Consider the following 9,556-nt stretch of genomic DNA (forward strand, 5'->3'; position numbering starts at 1 on the left):
GGCAACTTGGCGGATTACCTGGAATACCTGGAATGTTTATTTCATGGGCGATTTAACTTTGCAATGCGTCTGGGCAGAATGTTAACAACGAGAGTCAGTAAGATCATTGATGAAGATTATGAATAATATGTGGCTGAGAATAGTGCCTTGTGGTAATCCAGCCTTGACATGGAGAGTAGAGCAATGGATTTTGTTGAGAGCCACAAGAAGGAAGTAAACCAAGAGTGGAGTTGGTCTTGGATTCCTTTGGCAGATAGTTTGGAAAGCAAGGCAGGATGCAAGACCGTAACAAAATGCTTGAAATATCTTCAGAGAGACTGCCCTGATCTCATGTCTGATGTTGAGGACCTCCATTCATTGTTGGGAGAGTAGAAGCAGCATGTGCAAGGTAGAGTGACCAGCTCTCAATCCAAATTGATCTGAAAGTGGATGATGGAGAAAAGAAATGATTATATTTCAACTGCGATGATAGATTCCATGACCTCGCTGATGATCAGAAGTAAGATAATTGGTCTGTAGTTAAGGGGATCTGTTTTTGCACCTTTTTGTGATATTGTTGTGATATTGGCTGATAACCAAGCAGATGGAAGATGACATATGGAGTATGACAGGGTGAACATGGCAGAAAAAGGAAGTGCAAGAGCAGGAGAGCAGGTTTTTATGACACTTGAGCTGATGCTGTCCGGTCCAGTTGCAGAGCCAGAGTAGAGTGTTGCCAGAAACTTTTCCAGCTTTTCAGGTAAAAAGGACGCATAATTCAGGAACAGTTGTGTAGGACTGGGAAGGATGGTACAGTGATGGAGAGGTTCGAGACATAAGATTTTGAAGGAAACAAAGAATTGAAGCATCCGGCCTTCTCAGTGGTGGAGTCGGCTGTGGTGCCATTTGAAGTGAGGGAAGGGATGGAAGGGGATCATATACCAGAGGCAGACTTGACAAGGTGTCACCATGTATGAGAGGAGTGAGATAACTTTGAAAGTTAATTCTTGAGATAGGATAGATGTTGTTTTCCGGCTCTCCTGAGGGTAGACACATTTATTGTGGGCTTTGTGGAATGATCCAAGGGTGTCTTTGGTTGGATTTTCCTTCCATGGGGAGAAGGGTCTGAAGCCGCCATGTTTTTTGGCATGCTCAACCATGCCTTGGCTTGGAACAGGCCGCAGTGATTTATTTATGATAAAGTATTTTTTTCACTTTCCTCACTCATATTATCGAAAGCCTGTTCATCATTGCTATGAAGCGCTGTATACATCACTTTTGCAAGTCCTATAGTTTTGAAATTAGGAGCTTGGAGTGATTTCATGCATGATATGATGCAATTTTCCACGATCTACTCTCACAGACTAATTAAAGTATATCATCAAAATATTATTTCGGTTTTTGAGGATTGGATATCATCCGCACTAAATAAGTGTCAAAATCTGTTGTGAAATCTGATCATTTAATGAAATAACGAGTCATATATCGAAGCCAATATACTTATTTACTTTATACAAGCAAAGCTACATTCCCTCCTCCATCGACAGACAAGAAAGTGTGAAATTTCCAAAGCATTAAACTTACCTTTTTCTACTATCTGGAGAATTTTCTAGATTGAACAAAAATTTTAGAAACGTGCAAAAATTAACTCGCTTCATTGAACTATATGATTTAATGCATTCACTGCTGGACCTCATGCCCTGTCCCCCAGAGGTTCTGCCTATCCGAAGCATCTGCCAGATCTGTGTCTCTATTTTCAGAGGTTGCATGAGGTGCTCTGCAGGGAATCAAAGCAAATCTGGGGAAAAACGGATATTTTATGAAAAAAGTTAAAACGTTTGTGCGGATCCTGAACCGATGTACCACATGACACGTGCAAAGACAAGTAGGCAACGTGGCGGATTATCTGGAATGTTTATTTCATGGGCGATAAAACTTTGCAATGACTCCAGGGTTGATCTACATTGTGGATAACAGCCACTCTTCTGTGGATAAAGTCATTATTTGAACGAATTATTTTAATTTCTTCAACTGCTGTGTGCACAGTGAAGACCGCCTTTAACGTTAAAGGGATCCTACATGGTTTGCAGCCACAGCCTGGCTCGCCATTCCTTATAAACCACTTAATTGGAATGCTTGTTTGAATGCTTAATCCACTTGCCAGGTGCCCTACTGTTGATCGGTACAAGTCATGTCCCAATCAGAATATACAGTCGGCAGTTGCTACAAGGTAGAGGTACATGATTTACAAAGGCTTACAGTACGTATTGTGGAAAGTAATCACACTGACTCCAATCTGCAGATTCCTTAAGAATTTCAATGTCGGCCAAGCATTAATACAGTTTGAATGTGTTTCTGTGTGTATGAATCATTCATAAAGCATACCATTTCCTCTTTGCTAACTCCCCTCGCCGCATATATCTCGATCTCTCTCACATACCAAGCAGCACCCTCCCACACATCTCTGTTTCTCTCCTCTCTTGGGAAGTGTTGAGGTGGTGATTATGTCTGGACGGTGTTTGTTTCTGTACAAGTCCGGACAGAGCTCATCTCTGGACGTGTCAAGGTATTTTTTTCCCTGGATGCGTCTGGGCAGTGTTTGTTCCCGGATGTGTCTGAGTGGTGTTTGTCTCCAGATGCTTCCGGGAGGCGTGGGCATTGAGAGGGGGTATCAGGTGGGAGTCGCTGCCTCAGGGCCCGGGGTCCATTGAGGGGCCCCGAGCTTCTGCAACTGTAATTTTTAATACAAATGGAAGAGAGAAAGGGTGGGTGTGGGGTCCCCAAGATTGGTTGCCTTGGGGGCCGTGCAAACGCTTGATGCCCCAGCCGGGAGGTGTTTATCTCCCGACATATCCGGGAGGTGTTTATGTAAGGATGGGAGATTGTCTCCCGACATGTCCACACAGGATCTTGTCTCCAGACAGATTGGCTCCGGACGCATCTGGGCGGTGTTTGTTTCTGAACAGCTTGGCTCTGAACGTGTCTGGGTGGTGTTTGTCTCCGAACTTGTCTGGGTGGTGTTTGTCCCCGAACGTGTCTGGGTGGTATTTGTCCCCGAACGTGTCTGGGTGGTGTTTGTCCCCGAACGTGTCTGGGTGGTGTTTGTCCCCAAACGTGTCTGGGTGGTGTTTGTCCCCAAACGTGTCTGGGTGGTGTTTATGTCCAGATGGGAGTTTTTCTCCGCATCAGTAGATCCAGCGCCATGTTCGGCTCCAGTGGCTATCGTAAATCGGTATATAGGCTTACTTTTAAGACTCATTATTTCTTTATATTATCATATTTCACTTCAGATTTTGACACTTATTTAGTCCAGACAATATCCGATCCTCAAAGCCGAAATCATATATCGATGATATACTTCAATTAGTCCATGAGAGTCGATCGTGGAAAATATCATCATACAATGCATGAAATTTCTCCAAGATCCTATATAACTAATCTATACTAATAACAAGCAGTGTGTGTGTGTGTGTGTGTGTGTGTGTGTGTGTGTGTGTGTGTGTGTGTGTGTGTGTGTGTGTGTGTGTGTGTGTCTCCTCCATAACTCCAAAACTGTGATTGAGATTGAGTGAAACACACATTGGATTGAAACACACAAAACTGTGATTGGATTGAGTGAAACACACATTTTCAAGAAAATTTAGGGGGTGCTCAGCACAAAAAAAACCAAAATAACCCTTTCCAAGAAGATGGCAGACCATCTTGGTCAGCACCCTGTGGTTGCTGAAGTCTTCAGCTGCCATTTTGTTCGGCCAATTCAAGCAGGCCTCAATTTGGAAACACGATCTACTCTTGCGGACAAATTAAAGTATATAATCTTGATATTATGTCGGACTTGAGATTCGTATCTGGTGAACAAAATAAGTGTCAAAATCTGGAGTGAAATTCGAAAATTTAAACAAATTAGAGACTTTTTAAAAACTTTTTGTATATATTTAAGCAAAGCATGAAACTTAACTTTTTCTATTATTCAGACGATTACATCGAAGGAAAAAAAAACAACTGATGGAATGTGCAGAAAGTTAAAATTTATTGAGTGAAACGCCATGTTTCATAACCTGCTTTTGCAAACCATGGCAGCACAGTCCACAGGGATCCTTTTTTTTGGATATTACATATGCAGTTTGCCGTTTCGATTTTGGGCGATTTGCTTACATTACAAAACATTAATATATATATATATATATATATATATATATATATATATATATATATATATATATATATATATATATATATATATATATATATATATATATCTACACTAAAAAGACAAAAATTCCCCCTGTGTGGGGGTGACGGTCATCTCGAAAAAACCACAAGTTCTCAATGTTCAGTTCAGGTAACCGCGAAACAGTCCCAACTAACCGTTTAGATTGAAATAGTTCACAGAGATACACGAGGATAATACTACTAATGACATAATTAATAAATATGTATTGTTCATTTAGTACCCGGATTAACACATCAGAATCACCAGTTAGTGCAATACGTGGTTTTCCGGTCCGTCCACTCTCTGGGGACATTTCACTTCTGGTTGTAGAAAGAAATAGGCTTAGCTCTCGGAGATTATGATAATCCTGTAGATTATTCTTCACTGATTATAATGCAACTTTCAGAATGAAAATTGGTCAAGTATTTATAGAGATATTCAGGTTTGAAAAATCGTTAGAGCAAGCAAATTCATGAATTATTAATTCCACAGAAGTTTTGTGACACTGCACAAAGTAACATGTCAGGTATGAAAAAGCATTTTGTATGCCAGATTCATTAATTATTAATTCATTAATTATGGAATGTACTCATTGATATATTAATCAGAAAGCCCGAAGCATGCAGCATAATTTATCACTTATCCCCTCATCCGGGATCCGTGGCCTCGCCCCACAGCCTGCAGCCCTATGTACGCCGGTGATTATGTTAGATATCGGCACGATCGAGAGGAGCCTGCGAATTATCCCTGCTGATGCACTGAATTGATGCAATCGTTCGGCCAGAATATTCGTTTTCAAGATGTTGCCTGATTAAATCACCAATACAGTCACTCGAATTTATACGGCCGACATACTTCTTAACAATCACCTTCGCCCCAGAAACCACAGTCAATCTGAACCACGCTGGCCACTGCTCAGGCGCCATGACCGGACTACTGCGCAGTTCTACTATGCAGTTTGGTTAAAGATGACTCGGCATTTTGGGGCGCGCGCACGAAATTATATTTTGAAAATAAATGCCGACGTTTACATTTCGGGTTTTGAAACTTTTGCACCTTCGGCAGAAAATGTATAAATATAAAAGGCTAAAAATGTGTTTTATATTTATATTTCATTTCTCCTTCCTTCCTTCTTTGCAAATCGCATCGGCGTTTTTGGCCATCTTCCAGATCACGTGACGATCAAACGGGAAGGAAATTCAAAAATCTGTCCAATTAGATACAAGATAATATTTTTTACTGTCATAAATCAATAAACAGTTGCCGAATATCTTGTAGAATGGCAGACTAGATAGGTTTTGAAAATGGCAATTTTTATAACTTACGTGACCTCGTGACCTCGTCCCTGACCTTGAACCCAGACAAAAGTTATATCGTTGTGCAACACTCATCGACCTCTACTCACATACTAAGTTTCATCAAGATCGGAAAGAAAAATTGTTGACGGCCATACGAACGGACATCTGGTCCGGCTTTATTAGGTCATCTCTACCGAGAAGTCTCTAATAAAAGGCAATGTGTGTGTGTGTGTGTGTGTGTGTGTGTGTGTTTGTGTGTGTGTGTGTGTGTGTGTGTGTGTGTGTGTGTGTGTGTGTGTGTGTGTGTGTGTGTGTGTGTGTGTGTGTGTGCGTGCGCGCAAGTGTATGTGTCTCCTCCATAACTCCAAAACTATAAAACTGAGCAGCATGAAACTAAAAAATGAATACAACAAAAACTCCAAGCAAGTGCAGGAGTGAAAATTGGGTGTTTGGGTTAATTAAAACACTGCTTTTAAAGATGTTCAATGGCCTTATTTAATTATATCCTTCATCAGGTGATCCTTGGTGTGTGTGTGTGTGTGTGTGTGTGTGTGTGTGTGTGTGTGTGTGTGTGTGTGTGTGTGTGTGTGTGTGTGTGTGTGTGTGTGTGTGTGTGTGTGTGTGTGTGTGTGTGGGTGTGTGTGTGTGTGTGTGTGTGTCGTTGATTGGTATCTACATATGTGGGTTTCAGAATGTGTAATGGAGTCCTCCCAGGGTGGGCTCAAATCATCCACCTTCATTACAGTAAGGGGTCACGATTCATGGACCAAGCTGTGAAGTTTTCTGTTCTCAACGTTTTGTGTCGAGGGCTCTCTTCAGGATCGTCGCCGAGTCCCAGACAGCATGAAACTTAACTTTTTCTACTGTTCGGACGATTATATTAAGTGAAGAAAAAATTATGGAATGTGCAGAAATTGTAAATTCATTGAGGAAACACAGTGCTTCATAACCTGCTTTTACAATCCATGATGGCACAGTCCACAGGGGTTCTTGAAAAAAAAAATTTATACATGCAGTTTGCTGTTTCCGTTTTGCTAACATCACAAAATATTAATATAAATAAATACTAATAAAAGGCAGTGTGTGTGTGTGTGTGTGTGTGTGTGTGTGTGTGTGTGTGTGTGTGTGTGTGTGTGTGTGTGTGTGTGTGTGTGTGTGTGTGTGTGTGTGTGTGTGTGTGTGTGTGTGTGTTTCCTCCATAACTCCAAACTATAAAACGGAGTAGACTGTAACTTTGCATGCATACGAAGAGCACTCCAAGGAAGTGCTGGAGTGAAAATTGTGCGTTTTGATTAATTAAAACACCCCTTTTGAAGATAATTAACGGCCTTATTTAATTATATCCTTCATCAGGCGATTTATTTTCATTTGCGGATGCTTTCTGAAAATTGTGTGATTTTTCCTGGTGTATGTATAGATATATATATATATATATATATATATATATATATATATATATATATATATATATATATATATATATATATATATATATGTATATATATATGGATATTCTTCTATCTTTTTCTGATACTTTGTTTCATGCTCACTCAATTCACTTTGCCTGCAGTTAATTAAAATGTTTTACTGTTTGCTTAGAAATGAACTTTGTGTTCTGAGATAAGAAAGGTTTAACCTTGAGTGAGTCAAGGGAGCATTGTGCAGCAGAATCTGGAGGAAAACCTGTGATCTTGCTTATCGGTTTGATACATATCGCCAGCGAGATTGCCAGCTGGTTCTGGGATGAAAGAAGGAATTTTTGCGTTGTTATTGTTAAAGATAAAATGCCAGATATATATATATATATATATATATATATATATATATATATATATATATATATATATATATATATATATATATTGTTGCGGATTCGCGCCCGCCGGCGTGCGAACGGCCACGTAACTCGAATCGCAGCACGTCGCCCACCGGACGGACAATCCAGTCGTGACCCTCTCGGACTAATGCCGGGAACTAGTCACGGGTGGAACTTTCGGCCTCACCACGATCGTGCCAATCGGCCCCCCGCGTGGGATAGGGTTGCTCGCCAAATTCGACCTACCTAAGTACCCACACGGAGGGTAGACCGGGCGATCGCACCTCGCCACAGGTCGACTTCGGACACGGGCCACTTTAAGCGACCCGTTCCGTACTATCAGGATAACCGAGCGGTGTTATCGTCGGCCTCGACGGTTCGATTAATTATCGGGCGTTTTAGCCCACGACCAACCCTTTACGTGAAGTAAGATGGAGATTCAATAGAGGAAAAGACGAAGCGAAGCGGGAAAACAGTTCAACATAAAGCACATTTATTTCACGATGAACGGAAAGCACACATATACAATTACACCAAAAGCAAATGTAAAAGAAGAAGAAACACAATATTACACAAAAAGCAAATGCAACAATGCAGATCTAACCGACTACCGAGCACACGGCAACACTTATACAGTTTTACTTCAGACGGCGCCGACAACACATATACCCAAAACAAAAGAAAAGGACCACCCTCAAGGATGAGGGGGGTAGGCGGGCCTGGGGCCGAGACCGCGTCGGGCCTACCCGTCTGATGATGAGCCGCAAGATGGCGGTGGCGCCCCGACTCTGCGGGCCTCGCGGACAGTGTCTGGTAGGGGGTGGGAACGGGGCCCCCTTCTCGCACTATCTCAGCGCGGGGGGAAACAGGAGGGGGTTGTTGATGCTCGGGGGAAGGAGGATATCTCCCTGTCTCGGGTCCCGCGACGAGCGTCTCCACCATGACCTCGGTCGCGCCGCCGGCCTCTCCCTCCGCAGCTCCCCGACTCCGACACGAGCACCCCCTCGACCGCCTTCGCCGCCGCCACCTCTCCACAGCTCCGTCCAACCGCCTTCTCCGACTCCTCTCTTGACTCATCCCAACTCTTCACTGACTCCGAACTCTTAACTCTCTCCCCTCCGAACTCTTAACTTCTCCCCTCCGAACTCTTAACTTCCTCCGAACTCTTAACTGCCTTGACTGACGAACGCAGCCCCTTATATGCCCCGTGGCCTCGCTCCTTCACCTTCGACCCTTTACCTCCGACCCTTCACCTCTAACTGGCTCCCCATTGGACCGAGGAAAAGTGGGCGTGAATGCTTTTTGATCCATGAATTTGCATATAGCGATATTACTCCAACGCGCCTGGAGGCGGGGCCAAATCGCCCCACGCTCGCCGATAGGACGGAACAGAAGTGGGCGTGAGTCGTTTTTGATCCGTTTTCTTCGGAAAGGCCGGCGCTTTTGCACCCCTGCTCGGTGCGCGCCCTGCACGAGTCCAGTATCGGTGCCCACAAGCGGCGCGGAAATGGCGGCGATGCGATGGTTGCGAGAGCGAGATGTGACAGTAAAGGTCGTGGCTGTTGGCATTGTTGTTGTTGTGAAGCGGTGTTGCGGCTGGTGGTTGTTGTGTGATGGCTGTTGAGACGTGGTTGGTTGTGGTAGTAATGGCGGCTGGTCCAAAATAAAGATAGTAAAAGAAAAACGGCTATCCTGAAAGGGTCGCAGCCCGCATGAATGACATTTATTCCTTCTAAACAACGGGTTTGGGCCTAACTACACATATACTTAGAGATATCTCACCTAAGGGACCTGAATGGTGGTTTGCGAATTTCGTCAACCACAACACTACCCCCTCCCCTTTTTACAGACTCGTCCCGAGTCGTCAAATTTTCGTGTGCCATCATGTGTAGTTTTCCCCTAGTACATTTTACCTACGGATCCCTGAGTGCGACATTCATGGTATTCGTGTCCCCAAAATAAATAACCTGAGGGCTGAGTAACTACCTAAACAAACTCACTCACACGGACGACTTAAATAAAATTGCCGGCGCTAAGACAGACATGCCGGGGGCGCACTCATATGTACAGTACATCTTAACCTTAACTTACAAATTTTACACTAAACCATGGCCCAGGATCACTGAACTCTGCAAAAAGAAAGCAGTTAGCAGGGAGCCAGGCTGCTCGCATGCAGTCTCTGACTCAAACAATGCAGGTGACAGGGAACGTGGCCGGCTGCTCACATGCAGTCCAAGGCCTTCCCTTTTG

This window comes from Eptatretus burgeri, chromosome 4 (assembly GCF_056783735.1).
Source record: "Eptatretus burgeri isolate ZD-2024b chromosome 4, Ebu_testis_v1, whole genome shotgun sequence".
NCBI lineage: Eukaryota > Metazoa > Chordata > Myxini > Myxiniformes > Myxinidae > Eptatretus > Eptatretus burgeri.